Here is a 23,119-nt window from a genome sequence, read left to right as displayed (position 1 = left end):
TTGCATCACCTGCTGTATATCTTCTGTCAATAGATAATTAATGTGACAATTAGATTTTCCCATTCTCGCACTTTGTCATGCATCATTTTCTTACAGCGTTTTTGGACTTAGAACTATTTCAAAAGCTGTGTGATCAAGCTAGAAAGCCATTATTTTTCATGGTGTTCTTGGAACAGAATTCCAGTAAAAGAATAATTTTAGAAGGATAAAGTAAAGCAGGTCTTATAATAATCTTTTGTTGCCTTAGTTGCATAAAAAAAGCCCAATATCATAGATAAGGTATAATCAATAGATTGTAGATTGGGTATAATCAACAGAAAAGAAAGGCAGCCAATTTCACATCTGTGAAATTCATCAGAGAAAAATCATATATATTTATGCCCTTCCTGCATTCTGTGTACAAGATAGTTTGAAATTATTTTTCCTGGAAAGAGAAAATCAGGATAAAACTAGTAGATTAAAGAATTTTACTATAAATAATAGTTGTCACTTCGTTTAGCCCATTCAAAAAGTTTCTTATGCATTTCCATCCATTTGTCTCTCTGCACTCCCAAAACACCAAGGGCAACCTATCTTGTTGAGCTCTATCCAGATAAACTCTTTTATTTTTACAAGGGCATGTACATGACAGGACAAGGGGAAATGAATTTAAATTTAAGAGAGATTAGATTTATAATAAATTTAGGTGCATTTTTTTTTTTTTTTTTTTTATTTTATTTTTTTTATTTTTTTACCACGAGGGTGGTGGGGTTCTGGCAGAGGTTCCCAAGAGAGGCTTGGGCTGCCCCATCCCTGGCAATGCCCAAGGCCAGGTTGGATGGAATTTGGAGCAACTTGGGACAGTGAAATGTTCCCCTGGCAAGCAGTTGGAATGAGATGAGCTTTAAGATTCCTTCCATCCCCAAGCATTATATAATCCTATGATTTTAATTAATTTGTTCTTTTGCATCAGCCCCAGCTATTTAAAAGGCAGCCTCAAATGCTTTTGACAAACCAAAGACAGAGTCTTCTGCCTTCTTCATAAGTTTCTCATTAATATTTACACTGAGGAGAAGGAGCAAAGTTTTCCCTGATAAAGTTTTGTAAAGTCACTCAACTTTGTGAATAAAAACTGAATTTGCCTCCAGTGCTAGACACTGCTGACTAATCACAGATGCCTCTTTATGTAGGACATTGACTAAATATGTTTGAACACATAAAACATTCAGCCAGCATAAGTGGGCAGCTCTTCTGAAGGAAATCTTATGGTTGATTCACATCCGTCTCCAGAACAAAATTGCACATTATGGCATGATAATGAATATACTTCAATCACACAGAGGAAGATGAGGTTTCAGTCACTGAAAACTTACAAAATCCATAACCCAAAACAAGACAATTTAAGGAAGACAGAATAAACAGACTATTAGTAATGACAAGGATAGGCAGAAGGAGTAGAGGAGAATACAATATAAGTTAATGTCGGAAAATCGTAAAATCATAGAATGGTTTGGCTTGGAAGGGACTATTAAAGGTCATCTAGTTCATCCCTTCCTGCTTTAAAAAGGGACAACTTCAACTAGATTACTTTTCTCAGAGCCCGCCCAACCTGACCTTGAATTTTTCCAGGAATGTGGCATCTACCACCTCGGTAAGTAACATTTACCTCAACTGAACTTGGAAAGCCTTACAGCATTCTTCACTCTAGATGAGCCTTAACAACTGCTTTTAGAAGGGGATCAAGAGCAGATAAAATGACAGAAAGATATAAAGCAAGCCCCAGAGATTTGGTTCAAGAGCACACACCATAGGAGTTTGGTGGAGGATATTAAGACAGGATGAGTGATACTAAAAGAAACAGAAATTGATGATGATTTGCTTCATCCTTCATGTGAATGATGAAATTTGGTTGGCTTAGAAAATGAAGGGGAGAGATCAGAGAAGTTACTACTGCTGTGAGTAAGCAAGATGGTTTAGGAACATTTTAATGTAAAACAGATATAAAGAACACAGCACAGAATGGAAAAACTGAGTGAAAGGAAACAATACCAAAACTCAGTTAAGTGAATGGGAAGTTTGCATTTCCTCTCTGCAGCACTCATCTGGTTTCTAATGAGAATCTGCTTGAAGATGCCTATGGAATAAGTTGGTCCCTCACTGAAACTTCTCTAGACACTTAAAAGAACAAATCTCTCTATGGTGTTTGCTGTCTCCCTGTGCTGTGAATGCTTCAGGAACTGAAAGCAACTCTTTTCAACAGAACAGTTGGGGAAAAAGTAGGATGCTCAGCTTTGTACTTTTGGAAGGATAGTAGCAAAACCCTCATTTGTATGCCTCATAACTAATATAAAAGATGGCATGATAGCTCCCTGCTGAAGATTTTAAATGATACTTCAAATATATAGTTTCATCTGGGAGAGCAGCTACCAGTTTGCAACCAGTGCATGCAGATCTTTCGCTGCTGGCTTTTTCCCTCCCACTGTGCTCAGACCAGATGTTAGTGAAAAATGTAGGAACCTGTTTCTGCTCTCCTGTTTAGTTAATAGGGTGTTCACTGAATACTCCTAAGTCTTTATCTAGCAAAACTGGATGAAATCCAAGTTATCAGAGAATACAGCAGGGATGTCTTTAAGGAGGCAGATGTTCAAAGGAGTACTTTGAAGAGTTTTTTGACCTGTGAGGAGTTGATTACCATGATGTGGATGAAAGATGAGAAGAAAAATAGATGAAACCATAAAGCCTAAGAGAATATGCTATACCTGCCAACAAAAAACTTCAGAAAGACTTAAGTTATAGAAGCTGTAAAATACTGCTGTGATAAAAGTTCTGAGCCAGGATAGACCTTCAGGGACTGCAGAGAAATTTGAGAACACTCAGTACTATCTCTGTTCTTTCACCTGATAGAGATTTTTCAATCCACTTGTCACTGAGTAATAAAAATCCTTACAGGGAATCACAGTGGCTCAGATAGATGGGACAGGAAAAGCTATATTGTGTCACAAAAAATCTTCACTTTTAATGGATAAGGAGGTCTGACTAGTTTGAAGATTGCCCACCATGACTTAGATTTTGTAAATTAAGAGCCTTCAGTTCACCTTGGACATAAATCGGTGACAATTATTTCACTGATCTTCAAGTGACTGTGCTGTTTGTCAGCCTGATGGTGAACCAGCCTGTCCTCCTTGGCCAGCATCTTCCAGACACTGCCCAGAACCTGCAGCCCCATGTATTTGTCTGTTGCCAAATGGTTCACCAGCAGTGAGCAAGTGCTGAACCTCAGGCTCTGCCCTACAAACCTGCTGTTGGCCACCTGTGGGTCTCACCCAGTCAGAGGCTGGAGGAGGAATTTCATCCATCACAACCCCCTGGGCTGCAGCAGGTCCTTTCCCCTGGGGTGGGTGTGAACAGGAGCAGGAGAACCATCACCACTGGGAAGGCATCTGAAGGCAGATGCCCTTTCCAACCGTCCCTGACCTGTGCTGATCAAACAGGGAGTTACAGCTCTTCTTGGCATGTTTTTTGTTTTTTTTTTTTTTTTTCAGAAAATGTTAGAAGGGCAGAGTAAATAAAATGTACCATTTTTTACCATTTTAGAGCTGCATGTGCTCTTTTTATCTTGCAAAGCAGGGCAGGCACTATGTGATTGCTTTCTCACTGAAAAATATGTACCCTATACACCCCAAATATTCTCAGAGACATTTATGCAAACACTTGTGTTCCAACCCCAGAATTTAATCTGTGACAATCTATCATGCAGCCTGCATCTGAAGTAAAATTGTAAAACTAGGCTTATTTTTTTTTTCACATCTTTGCACTAATCGAGGAAAGAAAAAGGGATCATATGGTTCATAATTTTACTAATAACACCCACAGCATCTATTTTATATGTGCCCCATCGGGTATCTTTCAGTCATTATTTTCTAAACATAGAAACTGTAATACTCTTCTTTTCATTGCAAAGAAATCCAGAAAAAACATGCTTAAATTAAATGTATAACTTTAATGTGGCCATATTTGCCTAAAATAAGTACTAGATTTGTTCAAGTGCATCAAATTTGGGTTGCAATAATTCATGGTGAAGACGAGCAAGCTATTGGCACTTGGTGGAGTACTTGCATGTGATTTTTCCTAGATATTTTTAATCTCTGTAACAAAAGTATGCCAGTGAGAGAGTGGAGTCTGCTGGGATGACTTTAGGTATGTACATTAATCAGAGCTAGCAGAAAAAATTAAATAGGGGTTCAATATTTGGCTAACTTCCAACTGTTGAGACACATTAGATGGTAGGCAAGGCTTGCAAGAGAACTGGTAAAGGCCTTTACATTTAGGTCACCTATATTTAGACAAGATAAAGCACTATGTCTTGTCCTACTAAGAACTGTCCCAGATTAATAGATCATTTCTCTACCCAGCTTTCACATTTCTGCAGAGGACTGCTGTGCTGCTGCCTACAAAACAATGGCTGGATTTGAAATAAATCTGAGTATGATTTAACTAAAAATAAATTGCTTTTATCTTTAGAAAATGATAAGATGAAAAGGGTAGGGGTATACTTCACTTTCTCCAACTCATAATATATTTTGCAGAATATTTTTTGGTTCCGTTTTTGGGTTTCAGCAATTGCAGTGACTTAGGTAATGCAAATATTTACCATGGATTTCCTTTTTAAGGGATGAGATTTTCTGTAGATTCTCTTTTTGGTATATTTCCCAATCTCTTACCTTAATTAAAGGTTTACAATACAACAGAATGTATGTTTCATACTGTATCCACCTAAATGACCTTTACTGCTGAAGCCAAAGTATAATTCCCAGAAAGCAGATTAAAAGACACTCAGGTATGTTGTCTATTCTCCTTCACTGTTTAGTAGAAACCACCTGAGTCAGAAGTTATATCTGAGAAACCAGGGATTCTCAAGTGAGACTCTTCAATAAAATTGTTTTGCAACTTGTTTTTCGACCCGTAAAAACTTTGGCATCCAAGCAAAAGACTAAACCATTTGTATCCAGTTAAGTTGCACAAGACCCTCCTGAGAAACCTTGAGAAGCACAAACGATTTTCCTCTTTTTATCTGATTTCAGAATAAACAAAAGTGGCATATAAGTTCACAAATTTCTCTGCAGAAAACAGCATTTGAACCACTAGAGCGTGATTTCCATAGCTATGTGTGGTCTTTTTTTGCATCTTGAGGGACACAAGGCTTTCCATAGAAGAAGCTGGAAGCTCTGTACAGCATCCTGAGGCATCCCAATAGGATTCTTGGGCAGGTAGGTATTTGTGAGAACACAAGAGACAAACAAAACCCCACCATATGAAGGAGTTTCATCGTGTCCTGCTTACATGGGATGATTCTTGACCCATGACAGTGTTCAAACAGTGCCAAACCCAACTGAGAAGGATTTACCCTCAAAACTCTGAGAGGAGTTAGATCACAGAATGGTGGAATGGTTTGGGTTGGAAGGGATATTAACAATTTCCTCATTCTAAGGCCCCTAGAATGGGCAGGGACACCTTTCACTAGATCAGGTTGCTCAGAGCCACACCCAACCTGGCCTGGGATGCTTCCAGGGATGGGGCAGCCACAGCTTCTCTGGCAAACTGTGCCAGGGCTTCACCATCCTCACAGGCTCATATAAATCCACCCACTCTGTGCCACGGGGCCATATACTCTAACACTATAAAATAATCTTTATCAAAAAACTCAAAACTGTTGTTTTTCCCACTGCAAAGGGAAGAAGTTGTCTCACATTTCTCCTGTCAGCTCCTTGAATAAACTTTGAGTGCATGTGTGACATTTGTGCAGGACCAGTGCAGCCACAAAATCATTACTGACATATTTCCAAGTGACTACACTATGCCAAAGATGTTTATGTGTCTTTCGTTGCCTTGTAAATACAGAATAAGTTTGAGAGAATTGTGGCAGCCACTCTGAGATGTGATAGAAGTTCAGTTTCTTTGGGCCATCAGGAAGAAATATGAGTAGCCTTTGAGTTTACAGTTTGAAAACGAATACTACAGAGTCTAGAAGAAGCACTGAATTGAGCAAGCTCATTGAAAAATAAATGGCTTTCTCCAATGGACAAAAAATGTTTATAGCAGCTACTCATTTACTTGAGTGAATCTTGAGGTCCTGTTCCACACTGGCTTTGGATATCTCTGCAAGCTTTTCTCCAGTAATGTTTATTTTACCTTAGTTCTAATTGCCTCATCTGAGCATTTAAATTAAAAACACAGCATTATTTGTGTGGGTTGTGTAATCCAAGCTTTAGAGATATTTCAAAAATCCTCTCCAAATTCTGTTTACTAGAGCTTTTTCAAAGTCAGTTATAAAATTATCAGGGAATTCATTGAAGTGATGACTCTTTATGGAATCATAGAATTACAGAATTGTTTGGGTTGGAAGGAACCTTTAAGACCATGCAGTTCCAGCCCCATTCCATGAGCAGGGACATATTCCACAAGATCACGTTGTTAGGGGAAGGTGTCCTTTCCTCAGAGGTCAAGCCAAGAGTCAAATAAGGTCACTGTCCAATAAAATAAAAATATTCTCTGCTATTTACCTTCAAAGTACCTCAAAATCCCCCAAACATGTAAGCAATATAAATATACAACAGTGTCATAAAATAGCAAGATTTTTTTTTTTTTTTGACAAAACAGGAATGAAGCTAGAATATTCAGGTTCAATAAGTTCTTGATTTTGTAACCACTTCAATAGGAAACCTTTTGTGAAAAATGAGAGAGGATTGTAAAATTAATTTTAGTATTGGTTTCTTGAAGGTTTTTAATGACAATAGTCTGTTCAGTGAGAATTTTCCTTTTTTTTAATATAGAGTGACTTAACTCTGCATTCTGACATATATGATTTTAAGAGCATAATTTTTGCACATCAGATATAAACATTACAAATGTGAAGTTATATATGCATGAAATCAATATATTAACTAGAAATCTTTTACTTTTTGACTGAAAATATTAAAGAGGAGGTTTTTTTGCATGTTTTCTTGCGTCCAGTTCAAGTTTTACATAGAAAACATGGAAGGATTTTAGTTTTAGTGTTCCATTGAAAGTAGAGGGGGCCTAGAACACTCCTAAGGATGGGGCAGCCACAGCTTCTCTGGGTAACCTGTGCCAGGGCCTCACCACCCTCACAGGGAAGAATTTCTTCCTAATATCCAATGTAAACGTATTCTCCCTCAGCTTGAGGCTATTCCAGTTTTACTCCAAATCTGCCAAATCTGGTGTCTAAAGTGGGCTTCTAAACTCTAATCAAAGCCTAAAAAGTGCTGGGAGATGACCAATGGGATTTAAAAGCCAGGCCTGAAAAAATAATTGAGGTAGTCAACAGAAAACAGTGTTCAGGGACAGTGTATGAGATCCTGCTCATTTAATAATTTAGGGGCTTGTTTAAAACTCTGAGTTAAACACCTGTATTAGTGCCTTCTGCTGTATTTAATAACCTAAAAATGTTTATTCTTCCTTGAACTGGACTGGGAAGAGCAGACTGGGATAGCACATGAAGATCACTCTTGATTCATGGGCTATGAGGCAAAGAATTAATCCAACCACGGGTCCAGATTCACGCATCTGAGATGGCTCCAGACTCTGCTGTACTCAGAGTCTGGGCATACACCAAACTAAGACAACTATGAAAGTAAACATGACATGCAACAAAGGAGCTGGGCGAGCATTTTGGTGCGTGTATTTATGTTTCTAAATTCCATGGCAGAAATAGAATATTTGCTACCCTCCAGTTCACATGCCTTGACTTGGAGCATTGTAGTTCCATTCTGCAGCTCCTAGCAAAGTTTCAAATGACATTACCTGGCTGGGCATTCTCCTAAAGAGAAAACCATAAACAGTTAGATGTGAAAATGAAGATTAGAAGCATTTTTTAAGGATGCTGCTGCCTGTTATAAAAACATGTTTCATTTTTATCAGGTCTCTGCTGTAATTGAGGCACTGACCACTACTAGCAGTTACATAAAACCACTATCTCACTGGAGCAGTAGAAATAACGTTGCCAAGGTGATTCTGTTTTTTGTGATATTCTAAACATATGGTGAGACAAAAACACTATAATACAAAGGCTTAAATCTTGCTGGGCACAAAAGCTTCATTTCAACTCTCAGCTGAGAAACTGGGACTTTCATTACTACGATAATTCCAGGTAAGAGGGCCAAAAATAGTTGATTTTCCTACAGACTTAAAAATTAAAATTCTTGAACAACCTGGAGTACCTTAGTACAGCAGCAGGTTTTTATGAAGATAGTGTTCATTAACATATTTGCATTACTGTATGTTTCAGTTAAAAAAAAGATAAAAAATCCGAGTTATGTTGGATTCAGATCAAATCATCCAGGCAAGCTTCCAGAGAGTGGGCTGTTTCCCAAATGGCAGTAATTTCATTAGTATACTTCCTGCAGCTCATCCAACATTCTAAACCAAGCACTTGGTAGTAGATGATGTTGTCTAAATATTTTGTGCTCCTATAACAAGGATTTGATAAGTGATTTAACTCTGTTTTCACCAAAGTAAATAGGTGATTTCCTCTTGACACCAGTATGAAAGGAATCAAGGCAGGTGCTTTATGCAACTGCAGTTTATAATAATTCCTTTGACTGGGTGTATTTTGGGGTTGTCTTTTTTTCATCATGTCTTTTTGAAGGGGAGGAGAGCAGCCAAAAGTGGACACTGGATAGGTGTGACACAGTTTTAAAAGGGTAAAAAATTGCTTAAAAGAATCCTAGATTTTATTTCTGAGTCATAAAAAAAAAAAAAAGACTGTGCTAAGGAAATTAGGGAAGAATTAAGTGAGGAAGATTCACCAAGATGTTGGCAAATTTTTGCATCCTGTTGCAATGTAGGAAGCTTTGTGTCTGAAAAGGTCAGAAACCTGTGAAAAGAGCTCTTTGCAAAAGACCATCCATTTCTTGTCTCTTTCAGCCTAAAATCTTTACTACCAGTTCAACCTTTTTACTAAATTTGCCAGTTCTGTCTTCTAGTCTTTCTTGTTAATTTCCCTCTTTGGAGTAAAACAAGTGAACCCTGAACAGGAACATTGTGTACTTCATTAATCTCAATGGCATTATTATCATTATTTTCATAAATTCTTCATGAGTTTATAACTATTTATTTTCCTGCCCCCAGCTCTGCCTGATGACTAAGGAACTGTTTCATTATGGGATTTGCCCTGATGGGGTTCAGTTCTGCACCTAAATGTGTCTGTCTGTGCACCTCTGTTATGGGGAATGTTTAAATACAAGAACAAGAGAGTTTTGGGAGGAAAAGAGATGAGTCTCAGCATACTTTTTGTCATTGTAAACAATCTTTCACAAATGATCTATGTGTTTTGTAAGCCTTAGTTGTTGAATATCCACTGGTAAATCTGCCCTAATGCATTGTCAGATGTGGGAGCAGAAAGGCAAAATAATAATGATCTTAAGCCATAGATTCTCCACCATGTGAAGTGCAATAAATCTTTTCTAAATAGTTTTATTATTTTCCTCTGTGAAGCATTTCTGCACATTTTTAATAAATTATTACAGAAAATTGGCGTCCATCTCAAAATTCTAAGTGTCAGTGCAATTTATAGAGCAAAACTTCATAGTAATTAACAATAAATCCAAAAATGCAGAGAAAATTCAGCTTTCTCATCACCTTAGCCAAGCATGCTATGTTTCTATAAGCCAAAAACACTCTAATGTGTATTTTATTATCTTCAATACTGATACAAATAATTACATGGAGTCAGATCTCTTAGGACTTCCAAATTTCAGCCTCATTTTGTTGAGACCAAAATGTTCAATAACCTTGATTAAATGCCAGCAAGGGATCTGAGTCTGAGACATCACATAATAAAGCTGAGTCAAATATTAGTTCTGCGCAATCCTGGCTCACTTTGCACCACCTTTGGGAATGTTTCAAACTATTGCTGCTCAGTGATTCAGTGATTTCCACAGCACTGCTAAGACCACTCCATTAGCATATTTCCAAAACTAGATCCAAAGGATTGTGGAGAATGTGCAAAAGTTCCTGATTTGCGTTTTATTTTCAGGAGGGGAGTTCAGTTCCATTCAAACAGAGTTTATGTTTTGAGTATGTCTGGTTGCAATCCATTATAGTTATTTTTTTCCCATCAGCAAACCCAGGCTTCAAAGGAAGGGAAGGAAATGCAATCTCCTTGCCCATGAAGGATTGTCGTGGTGGTGGCAGGAATGTCAAATCTTTCTTGTTTTCCTAACACCCATTTTGGGCTTTTATTTCCCTCTATCATCCACTTTTACTCCTTTTCATTACAGCTAACAAAACCCATCATAAGCCAGCAAAATGCCATCAAGATAAGTAAATGTTAGATTAAGTTAAAAACATTTTAATATGCATTGTCTGTGTCTACAATAGAAATTGAGATGAGATGGGAAATATTCATGGGCAGTGGAAGGTTATTTTTTATGCTACTGATCTGACAAAATATTTACCAGCTTGCTTTATTCCGAACACCTTCCATAAGTGACTCTGAGACATCATTTGGCAATTAGAACAGTTGAAGGACCTTTCCTTGTAAACAATTAACATATTGCCTCCCTGCTTTTAAAATTTCCTGGGTTAGGGATGGGGTATTTGGTTTCTGTTGACCTCCATGTCCGAGAATATTCTCATGCACACTCAATATATGATATTGGACTGACCTGAAATTCTCTTGCTCTGGATCTTTCTTGACTTCAGTTCTTCACATCCACTTACAAAGCAAAACAAAACGTCTGTCTCTGAAGAAGGATCAGAAGCAAGGAGACTTTCTGCCTTGTTGATTTACTTTCTGGCATTGTTTGATGTTGGTAATTAATCTCTTAATTTCTTCCAGGGCAAAAATGAATGAAAGAACGAAAAATTTATTCTCATACACATAAACTTTTTGAGCTGTTCCTTGTGTGCTATGTGTGTGAAAAGTAGAGCTTACAGTGCAGCTAAACCTTAGCTAGAATACTGGCAGGCTTTCTCTCATCTCCCTGCCAACTTAATTTGATGAACCTTGTTAAAATTTCTCTATCTAAGGTACCCACTCTTTCATCAAATATGGTTGCTATTTGGCAAATTGATTTATAAGTTATTAAAGCAGCAGGTAAATCAAAAAAGGCATAGCCACATGTGCAGTTGTGCAGAGCTGGGCCACACAAGAATTGTTTTAATTAGAAAATTTAGCAAATGACAAATCCTCTTACAGTTTTTATTATCTAGCTTATTCAGAGTCTTTTATTCCAACATGATAACACTGAAGATTTCATTAGCTGTTTAAAAAAAAAAAAAAGTTAACACGCACTGGTGAATTAAAATGTTGTCTTTTAGCTTATGGTTCATATAGCAAAAAATTTAAAATTGTAAAAAATAAAAAGTAGAAGAAAAAAAGAGTGAAAAAATTTTGTTCTGTCACTTATTGTTCTTTGGAGGTCCACAAATGAAGCTCACTAACATCTTCAACTTCTACTTCTGGATAGAATCTCTGAGGCTTAGTGAGATAGAATATAATATAGTATAAAACAGCTGTCACACTGTTCACATTCTATCAAAGCTCTTTATAAAGATCTGTCTTGCTCTGGGACTGTAGTGTTAACATGAGTCATTTCAGTTTTTTGGAATTAATCTGTTTTTCTAGTGCCCTCTTAACTGATGAAACCATAGGCAAAGATGCCAAAATCAGATGACAACTAACATTTCAATTTGAACTTAAAATTTCAGAAGTTTTGTGAGATCAGACACAAAGAGCAGCAGAAATAAATCCACAAGATTAATCTCCATCATCACCCAGATTTATATATAGTAAGACTCTGGAAACTCAAGGATTTTTATAAAGTATTTTATAAACATTAATTAATCACATCTCACTGGAACAACTCTGTGGAGTATGAATTATTAACCTTAGGTTTACACATGGGTGAACAGGCACTTCACTTTAATTTCTCTCCTCCGTGGCAAATTAAACTTGTGTTACAGTATATTCTGAATTATCTGTAAGGCTTCAAACGAGTAGAAGAGTGTTCTCTCTCTTTTTTGTTTTCTTGATGTTTTCTTTTTTGGTAAGACAGACAATGTTCTCTACTTGTAGCTGCCTTTTTTTTTTTTCTTTTTTTTTTTTTCCTTAGGCTAGGCATGAAGTAAAACATATGGAAGAAAATGGAAGAAAATAATAAAATTTCAAGAAAAAGGTTAACACAACATTTTCTCATCTCCACTGGAAAAAAAAGTAAAAAGGTTTGGTATTGTTACCAGAAAGATTTGTTGGGTTTTTTTAATTCTTGAGAAAGCTGAAGATTTTTAGCTTTAAAAGACAAATAATGGTGAAGACATTCTCGTTTCTGACCTACTTCCATCTATGTAAGTAACCCAGAAAAAGTAAATTTAATTCTTATTATTTCAGTCTTCTGAACATTTTTGAGGGGAAAATGTGTTTATTTATTTCATTACGAAAATAAATCTACTGAAAGGAATCTATCCTTTTTTGATTGGTCTGCTAGTTTATATTAATAATAAATTCTCCATCTTCAGTCTTATGCATATGTGATATCACTCACAGCGAGCCTGGGACAAAATCTTCGTGGCCATTGTGCAATGGTAATAGATAAATTGTTAAAACCAGCAAAAACTTTGGAGGCTGAATTCCAACAGAAGTTTCAGTGGAATTTTCTAATACCTGAAGTTGCCTGAATGAAAGCCAGGAAGATCTGGATGAAGCTGTATTTGTGCTGAGTCGGGATCTTGGTCAGGTAAGTCCTGTCTTCAAATGTCTCTTGACTCCCTTTAAACCCCAGAAACAAATGTATGCTCATTCTTGGGGCACTCAGTGGGTCCAGTGGTTTGCAGCTGCAGGACATTTTCTTCCTGTGTCCTCTGTTTGTGCTCAGACATCCATGATGCACAGATATTTTGTTCTGCAAGTCTGACATTTCCCAGATGTGTCAGGCTAATTGTGAGTGTGTAGAGTTCTTTTCCACACGTGTTGGGCATATGTCACAAATTCTTCCTTATCCGGCAGCCATGCTGAAGAAATTTTTCCTCATGGAGAAAAAATTCCAGCCAAACAATAGAATCTCCATTCATGTTCAGCTTTTTCAGATAGAGGGGAAAAAGAAAAAAAAAAGGCCAAACATAAAACCATGCTGCTGGAAAATTCCCGTCTTTGCTGACTTTGTACTCCTCATCTTCCAGAGAGCCTAAAAACCTTCTGGAGCTCATTGGTCAATATTTCTATTTAGGGCCGTATGATCCTGTGCACCTTTATCCTCTGACTTAGATTTAGCACAGACAGGATGAACAACTGGCTTATTTTTCAGTTTTTACTGTAAGATATTACAAAAAAAGACAATCCTAAAAAGAAGTGTGATGAATGTCACTCTCTCCTTTATCCCAGATGTGGATGAGCTGAGATGTCCTGGGACTGATCATTAATATGTCCTGGACAAATGAACAAGAGATACCAAACTGTGTGCAAAACCCAAATAGATCTGCTCATATCATCCAGTAATACCAGCTGTTGGCAGGTATTAATCATTGAAATGATCCACAAAATCCGGGCCAAGGCACCTCAGGGGACTTGTGACAATAATTGATACTTTTGGCTGACCTCCATCTGTTCCTTTAAACTTGAAATTTGAAAGACTTTCCTTTACCCTTGCTTACTAGCAGTTGATTTCATCCACACACAACGGTGAACTTTTCCACTGATGGATCAAAAACCTTCTGACATAATGGTATACTTGCAATTTCTGCTAGGTAGATTCTATCCAAAGTCCTAATGTGTCTCCCCTTTGTCATTTTCTGCTACTGGGTCAGATTTGAGCAATTTTCAAACCTCAATGGGATGGCCACAGTGAAGAGTGCTGCCTGTTTGATTATGCATTTTTTTGGCACACACACTGTGCCAGCATTAAACAATTCTAGAAAATATGCACTATAGACTTGATAATTATTGTATCTCAGCGTGTGGCTGTCTGTGGTTTTGATGGTTTCCAAACAATGGCATGTGAGCCAGATTGCATGAATAGCCTGGTGTTGTTGAACAGCAGTAATGAGGATGTCAGTTGAGACCATTAAATAAGCTTCCCTTAGTCATTTAAAGGATTTATGTAAGTATCTGGTCATTTGTCAACTTCATATTACATGAAACGAGTGTCCCATATTTTTGTACCAATGGGTTATACTTGCATGTTCATACAGGAGGAGAGGCAGAAAATATCACTGAGTTCTAGCCATGCTCTTCTAAAAGTCCTTGTTTCAAACAATGCAGCAAAAAGCTATAGATTCACTTATGGATAAGGCAGTATCTGTAACTAATGCTCCTTGTTTCCTATCCACAATTATCTAAATTTCATGTACTTTGTGCTCCACTGCTGCTGCTGCAGTAACTATAAAACAATAAAACTCCCCATGTAGCATCTAATCACATATACCACAAACCATGCTGATGCATATTTATGCATTCAGTAAGTGCTGAGTCCAAAACACAAACAAAAATATGCAGCACTTTGCCTTTGCAAAGGATGTTTGTTTAGAATTTTTTATTTATTCAGCCAAATGAGATGTTGCTGAGTGCAAAATACTTCATATAGTCATGAGCAAAAGACATGTTCCTTAAAGGCTTCACACCGTCTCACACCTGCAGCTGCTAAAACTGAGCCAGAGCCCAGAAACCTGAAAAATCCAGCATCAGAACAGCAATAATGACATGAATTTCTTGTCTTTAACCACTTGATTCCCTGAGCACACTTTAGCACTAAACAGGGTTCAGTCAAACAAAAAAACAGCCAGGAAAACCAAAAACCTCCAAAATGTATTATTTATTCTTTTGAACATAAAGGTACTTTTAAAGCAGGTTGTTTGTAATAGAACCCCAGAATGGTTTGGGTTGGAAGGGACCTGAAATATCACCAGGTTCCACCCTCTGCCATGGGCAGGGACACCTTCCACTATCCCAGGTTGCTCTAAGCCCCATCCAACCTGGCCTGGACACTGCCAGGGATGGGGCAGCCACAGATTTTTTGGGAAACCTGTGCCAGGACCCCACCACCCTCACAGACAACAATTTATTGTGTATGTATAATCTTAATTTTCCCTCACCCTATTTGAACCCATTCCTGCTGTTCTGTCACAACAGTGCCTCATGCATTGTCTCTCTCCAGCTTTCCTGCAAGCCCCCTTCAGATACTGAAATATTTCTGCAGTGTTTCCCTGGAGCCTTCCCTTCTCCAGGTTCAACAGCCCAAATTTCTCAGCCTGTCTTTCACACAGGAGGTAGACTAGCCCCCTTGTCATCTTTGTGGCCTCCTCTGGACTTGTCCCAACAGTTCCATGTCCTCGTGTTGGGAGCCCTGGAGCTGGAGGCAGTATTGCAAGTGGGATCTCACTGGAGAAAAGGGGGAGAGTCCCTTCCCTTAACCTGCTGGCCAGGCTCCTCAGGATGCAGTTCAGGATTCATTTGGCTTTCTGGGCAGCCAGTGCACACAGCTCAGTCATACTGGTTTTACACTCACAAACACAAGTCCTTCTCCTGATCACTTTTTCAGCCTGTGGGTGTGCCTGGGATTGTTCCAACACAGGTTTGGGACCTGGCACTTTGCTTTGTTGAACTTCAGGAGTTTCACACAGTCCCACCTCTCCAGCCTGTCCAGATCCCCCTGGATGGCATCTCTTCCCTCCAGGATGTGACATCCCCTCAGAGTTCTGTGTCCTCTGTACAGTTTTCCCAATCAGTTTTTATGTTTCTCTCAAACAGACCAGAAAAAAATGTGAGAAGAGATTCATATTGCCCACCAGGGGAGTTGGAGGGGCGCAGAGTTTCAGGATGACTTTTCTAGTTTTTATATCAGCTCCAGACGGATTGAGTTTAGACTCATGGATGGATGATTACCCATCTCTTAAAATTTTATTTCTTACTTTAGTGCCTGGAATTTAACCACAATCAGGTAAAGATATGTAGTGAACACTACAGTAAAAACCTATGACACAAAAGCAGGGAAGAGAGTACCAAAAAACCCCTATGGCACATAAAATACATTTTTATTTTATTTTCTCTCTCTCTAGGGGAAGAAACAGGAAAATGAAGTTTTCTAATAAAGAAAAGCTGTATTTCAAGATATATTTGAAGACCATCCAGAACAGATGATCTCTGAAAAAAGTTCATTATTTTCTTCTCTTTTTATGATAAATACTAAATCCACACTTCCTAATATGATGTAGTTATTATCACCAACTTCTGATGCAAAACCAAAGCACAGGGACATTATATTTCTAGCCCAATGTCACAGTGAAGATTTCTTTCTTTGCAAATGCTCTCAGAAAAGATTGCAAAGACCTTCACAGTGGCCAGAATACATCAGACAACCTTCTGATGGCTTTGTCCTTGTTTGTCTCTCTTTCTTGATATAAAAAATGGGGTCAATCTGGCATGTGGATTTAAAAATGCCTCCAGTATATTTCCCCACCTGCAGGTATTATGGGGTCAGAAGACTGAGGCTATATTTATCACTATTTCTGGAAACTTGCATTATTCACTTTAAATATTTCAGGAATGATCTCACTGGAATGTGAATATCATAGTGAAGTGACTTTCTCCTTAAATATTAATGAAAAAGAAAGCTGAAGGTAACAATGCTGCATAGAAATCACAAGCTGAGTAAAAAGGACTCTTTATTAATATGCACTTGTGCTCCTGTGGCTGGTATAGAAATAATCCCACGTTTAGAAAACATTAAAATAACACCCATAGAAGCAACCTCTCCAGCCAGCAGCCTGGTTACAAAATGATTGATTTGATACCCATGTCACAAACTTGACTTTAGTTGTCTTAGATCATCCTTAAAACAGAGATTTCCGTTTTTACAGCTAATATTGCATTTAATATTGTGATAATACAGTATTATTTTTTGTTTTGTTTTCTCTGTTAGCTATGGTCTAAATGCAGTTAGAATCAGTCCCTTTAAGCGAAGTTTGGTGAGGTTTTTTAAATTTTATTTTATTTTATATGATTTTATTTTATTTTATTTTATTTTTATTTCTCAGTTAAATATGTGGAATTTAACGAGTTGGATATAAATCAAGCAAGTATTATAAATATATTTGAGGGGAAAAAAATGTGTTGATCGACTTCAAATGCTTTCTGTTCTGCAACAGAACCATTTGGAAGAGTTGTGAGGAAACCAATTCCCATCTAATATTTCTCCCCTCCTCCAGTCTGTCTCAGGACTGTTGTAAGAGCTGTCAAATTTACTGTGAGGAATGAGGGTTAGAGACCTGAATCTATCCATAACAGCTAATAGTCCAACTATCACCTGCCATGTCAGAGAGATATTTTACATTTCTTTTCTCCTTTTTTACAGATCAAAGCCTTGAACCTTCCAATGTGGGGTATCAAACTCTAAATATGAACTACAAGAGAAAGAGGTTTCTAACTCTCCTACATGAAATATTCCCAGTTTATCCAAACAGTTGAATATTATTTAAAGATGGAAACTAAGCCAGATGTCAACATGAGATAAGGTTTAAGAATTATTCCAAGGCAATCTTTTGCATTCTGTAGCTCAATTTCATTGAGGACATAAAATTTCAAACTATAGAATATAATTCCTGAAAGTGCCTGATGGTTTACAGCCTGTAGTTCTGACCTTTTCATGTGTGTGTGCGTGTTTGTGTCAGTGCCTGTAGGAGTAGACCTCCCCAAAATGTGTTTGCATGACTTAGATACACATGCTTTACCCATTTTTGACTCAGTTAAAATTATCCCTGTCCTGTTGATACAAATGCCCCAAGGCATTTGAAGCACCCTCCTGGAGATTTGGCGTCTCTGATGTTCAGACTCTGAGAACCATCTGCTTCAACTCTCTGAGGCTCAGCACAGAAAAGGAAAATAAAATAAAAGGTGTCAGGAGGCAGGAATGGGGAGGACAGCCCTTTGAGAATCAGTATTTTTTCACAAGTAAACCAAGTAATTTCTGCACGATTAATTTTTGCATGAGCCTTTTCATAGGTGGAGGTCTGAGAATGTATTGTCTACAGAGAGGTTTTTACGAGGTCACATTTCCATCTGGAGCCATAAAAAGGCGCTCCTAATCTAACACAGGGGCTCACAAAATGGAACAAATGGTGCTTTAGTGCCTTGTTTAATTGAGACTCAACCTGTCCCCTTCATTCTGTGTTTGTTTTCTTTATCCTAAAAGCACCAGCAGTGGAAAAGGTGGCATCTCCCAGCACACAGGGGCTGCTAATCTTAACCTCCTTCTGTGCAAAAAATGGCTTAGATTGACTTAATTATTTAATATGCCTTCATTGACACAGGCTAGTAAAAAAAGATCAGCATGTTAATGCTCCTTTCTAGCACTTTCTTCCCAAAAGCCTTTAAGAAACTCATGAATATTTAATGCCTCTCAGTCGGTGCTGAGGAGATGGCACCATTAAGGATGAAACCAAATGCCAGTCGCTGTGTGTGCATCCCAGAGCTGCCTGAAACCTTGCAGTGAAACCTCCTCAAATGGCTCTACCCTCCCAGCTCAGCCTTTATGACCAAGCACTAAAGGATAAGGTTTTCCTTGTTTTCTCTTTTCCTCTTTTCCCCGCGTTGTTTTTCTTTCTTTCTTTCTTTTTTTTTTTTTTTTTCCCCTCTGGAGAAGGAAATGGATCATTCAATGAAATAATAAACCCCTGGCCATGTGTATTATTTTTGAGCCTGACATCTGTTCAAAACCATGTAAATGGGACTGTGTAAATGCATAAAAAAGTATAAAAAGTATTCAGGCTTAAACACAGGGAAATTATGTTCATTCACCAGGGAACACCAAGTATAGTTTACTTTTTTTTTCTTATATACCATTAGGAAAAAAAGCAACTTTTTCCTAGCATTCTGTATGAATTTGCTACAGTAGGAGTGGTTGATTTTTTGATTTCTGTGGCTAATGCACACTGTAATGTATGTACTTTAGATTTTGCTCTTCTTGGTTGTTGCTTAAAATTTAAAAAGTAGAATAATTCCCCATATCTTTATGTTTAAGTGTATCAAAGTTTGCTGTAAAGTAATAAGTGTTCATGTTAGGTTCTGTAAAAAAGAAAATTCAAATCTAAAACCCATAGTGACATAGCCTGTCACTATGGTTTTTAGATGGAAAACTACTTTTTTTATTAATTATATTTTTCAATTTCAAAAATCCAGGATGAAAAGTATCATTTTGCTAGTCCAGCTTGTTTTGTTTTTAAATAAAGCCCCAGTAAACTGGCTGAAGACTGAAGGTGACAAACGTATGAAAAAAATTTTGCATTTCATTATGGAAATAATTTTCTTATTTCTTGTCTTCCCATATCTTCTGAGTGTACAGTCTGTTAAGAAGCACATGCTCAAGGAAACACTTATTTCCCTCACTTCTCTAAAGGAGCAAAATAATGGAAATTATTATTTGATAAGACAGTCTGGTTCAAAATTGTGATATAAGCATAAGAATTCAAGCTAAATCAGGTTGCACTAAAGACTTTTAAACAAACAGTGGAGTTGGTCAGACATTTGAAAATGCTATCTTAATTTTTCAAAGTTAATCCTAAACCTGATTGAAGATGAATCAACATTATTATGAGTTTCCTTATTTTTTCATTACAATACTGAGGTTCTTTTAAATCCGTATATCCAGATGTTAATTAAAAAGCTGTTGTCAAAATGATAGACTGTTTTTTTAATCTTTCCTTTCAATTCTGACTAATCCTCATAGAGGACAAGACCCGGGTGAGTAAATTTTTCTCATGAAAATTGCAAAGACTGAAGTTTGCAAAATGACTGCTGTAAAAACAGAATAGGCAAGCTCGCTTCTAATGAGTTTCCCATGAAAACCCTCACTTGGATCTGTGTTTGATTTTAACAGACAAGCAGTAATATAATAATATATTTATTTTCAAAGACAAAAAAATAATATATGTTGATAGACAATTTGGTTACATCAAACATTGTTGTCATTATTTGATAGCAAGTAATATAAACAACAATCTCCAAAGTTCAGAACTTTTGAAAGAATCTGAAATATTCACAGAGCCATCGAGTTTTGTGATGAGGTTAAACTAATTGAAGGCTGTAAGATGTTTAGATACACCAGAACACGTGAAGCTAAAACAGCCCACCCACTTCCTCCTTCCCCACAAACAAAAGTGAAATGAAATAAAATAGATGCACCACAAGCAAAAACGGGACATCATTCAAAAATATCTATTGTGGGCTGATGACCAGACATAAAAGAAAGTGATCCTAGCAGACATTTCTTTATTTCTGACAGCTTTGTGCAGTCAACAGTGCTTTCATAATCCATGTGAACAGGACTAGCAGTGCTGCCTCCTGGGTCCTGGGGGATGCTTTTGATCTAACAAGGCAGTGCCATTATTAGAAAGACTGTGGTGTAACTACCACATCATTGCATACTGTCAATTTGGTTTTGCATGAGCCCCTCGGCTCGTGACACTCTAAATTTAATACTGAGCTAGAGATAAACCAGAATAAATATTGTAAGAACAAAGCTGTCACAGAAACACACTCGGAGTGTTTCGACCCCATTCAAAGGCCCTTCACTATAATTGTCTCTGACAGAAGGCTCCTGTACTGTAAGTACTTTAGTTGCCAATGACCTTAAACACGATTATCATTAGCCTTCTTGTAATACTGCTTCTCCCTTGAACTCAAATTACTGTGCTCCTCAGATGGTTTTGCAAAGAGAGCTCAGTGTTGTAGTTAGCATAATTCAAGCTGTTTTAATCAACGCTGTGTCCTTTGTAAATAAAGCTGAGTTCTGAGATGCAAGCCGTAATAATTACATCCATAATTTGTTAGAGTTATTGAAATAATTTTGACTATACTAATTTGAGTTACAGCTGCAAACAAGCAGTGAGGAAATAAGCAGATAATAATACATATATTAGCATCAAGCCTAAAGTTGGCATTTGTTTAAGCCAAGTATGTGAATAATTTAACCACGTTTCGGAGGTGCTAAATCTGCCTTGATTGAAAGTGGGACTCATCTATGATCTCTAAACCTTCCTAATCTCAAAAGAAAATAAAAACACGTGCCTTTTTGCCTGCCTCCACTGAGAGTACCCAAAGTTGATGTCTTGCCAAAGGCTGACCAGACACAGCAAATGCTCAGAGATCCCATCAGCCATAGGATGCCTCTGTGGAAATTAATTTCCGGCAGTGTCTGGAGCATGTTAATTACCAGTAAAACTTCTCATGGTGTAATTCAGTAAGTAAAAGTCCTCTAAATAAGCCTCTTTAGGCACATTTTAGAACTCTGCAATTGCAAGACACAGAAACATTAAAAATAATGAGAAACAAAGATTGCCTCAAAACCAGTTTTCCAACAGCCATTTCATATAATCCCTTTCATAAACAAATCACTCCTTAAAATGGGGTATATTTATCTTCACTGGTTTTATTGCAAGGAGCATTGTAATTTTCAGCCTAGATATGTTCATTTAATATTATTTATATTCAAGTTATCATTGTCATTTTTGGCTAAACCTTTCATCTCCCTTCATGCTTTGTATGCAACTAAATTTTTATGACCCAGGACTCACAGGCAGTAAAGGCTATAGTTAAGGTCTTTAGGAATTTTGTTAAATTATTTCCTGAGAGAATGAATTCTTATTAATGAATTAATTTATTGGACAAAAAAAATCAAAAAGAGATGACATCCAGACTTTACACTTACATGTTACTAGAAAGACACTGCAATGTTTACCACTGTTTCACTAAACTTCATCATATATTATTAATTTGACTTAATTTCAATTTTTTATTATAAAAATAAAATAAACAAATAAATAAAAAGCACCATCAATGCCTGTCTTGAATAGTCTTGGAGAAGAACCATTAATAACTCTTCTCTAGTAATACAATTCAGCTTTCAAAAAGATAATGGGTGCCTAGCTAGCCAACATATTATCCATTAGGCAATTATAATATTCATGCTTTTCTTCTCAAATATCACTGGTATTTCCTATGCATACCATATCAAGTGTTTCACTGAAGTCCAAACAAATGAGATCTAACATATTCCCCAGATGAAATCAATTATCTTCTCAGTGAAAGGTATCCCGCTAGTTCAGCTTGGTTCAAATCTGTTACTAAATATTATAGCAAGGCTTCTTCTATGACCTTATTTGTTAAATTTCTGAAGGTAAGCTTCCAGGCCTATGGTTCAATGTAAAAAAACACTTGGAACTTTTGCCTTTTTCAGAAATATCATGCTGTGCATTCTGTGCAAGGCAGACTATGCCATCTCTGCATTAGTAGGGCATTGCATATTTCTTTCTTATTTATACTTAGGTATATATGCAAAAGACTGACCTTTTCTATTGCCAGCCTCATTTGCACACTAATTTAGTACTTCAGACCCCATCACCAACAATTTTAATGGAGATTTGATCCATTTATGGGTTTTTTTTGTATTTTCTCCCTAAAAATTAAAGCCTGATTCACAACTAATTGCAAATCTGGAGTCCTTGTTAATAGAGAAGTTATAATACAGATGGCTATAACTTGCTGTATCGATATCTTGTAAACCTGGCATTTTAGTTTTTGCTGTGACCATTAAATTTTTGCTGCATCAGAATGTAAAAGGGACATCCAATGTTTAAAAAAAACAAAGGTACTTGGTGATATGAAGTTAGACATCCAAAACGTGGATATTCAAATCTAGTTAGGTTTTGAGTTGGTATTTATTTGCCTCTTTCAGAAGTTTGCGGTTTTTTATTTTGCTTCTTTGGTTGAATTTTTGATTTTGTTTTTCCTTTTTTAAGAACTTGCTGATAAACGTCATGGTCTTTAGATTTAAAATGCCATGATAACACAATTTCTAATCATTATTCATATTCTCCATCTGTTGGATGTAGACCAGTGTGATAATATTGATTGTCTTATTTTTTCTTTCACCTCCTTTTCCTGCACTTCCTAAATTTAGAAGAAAACTGGGATAGAATATTATCTCCAGGCCAAAAATACCCAACCCCAAACCTCCAAAACTAAAAAACAAAAACAAAAACAAACCCCAAAAAACAAAACAAAAACAAAACAAAACAAAAACCCCCAAAACAACAACAGCAAAAAAAAACCAAAACCAAAACCAACCAAACAAAA

General features: G+C 37.0%; 1 long non-coding RNA gene across 1 annotated transcript; it reads left to right on the top strand.

Moving 5' to 3' along the window:
• The first annotated feature begins 8,036 nt into the window (after nucleotides 1-8,036).
• Nucleotides 8,037-19,605, top strand: LOC148219952 (uncharacterized). The gene is made up of 3 exons (XR_015799266.1): nucleotides 8,037-8,146; nucleotides 12,114-12,734; nucleotides 16,048-19,605. It is a non-coding gene; the product is annotated as an uncharacterized LOC148219952 (long non-coding RNA).
• The last annotated feature ends 3,514 nt before the right edge of the window (nucleotides 19,606-23,119 follow it).

The sequence above is a fragment of the Sturnus vulgaris genome, chromosome Z, assembly GCF_052056855.1.
Source record: "Sturnus vulgaris isolate bStuVul1 chromosome Z, bStuVul1.hap1, whole genome shotgun sequence".
Taxonomy (NCBI): Eukaryota; Metazoa; Chordata; class Aves; order Passeriformes; family Sturnidae; genus Sturnus; species Sturnus vulgaris.
Note: the sequence above shows the minus strand (reverse complement) of the source record. Positions and strands in the feature narration are given on the sequence as shown.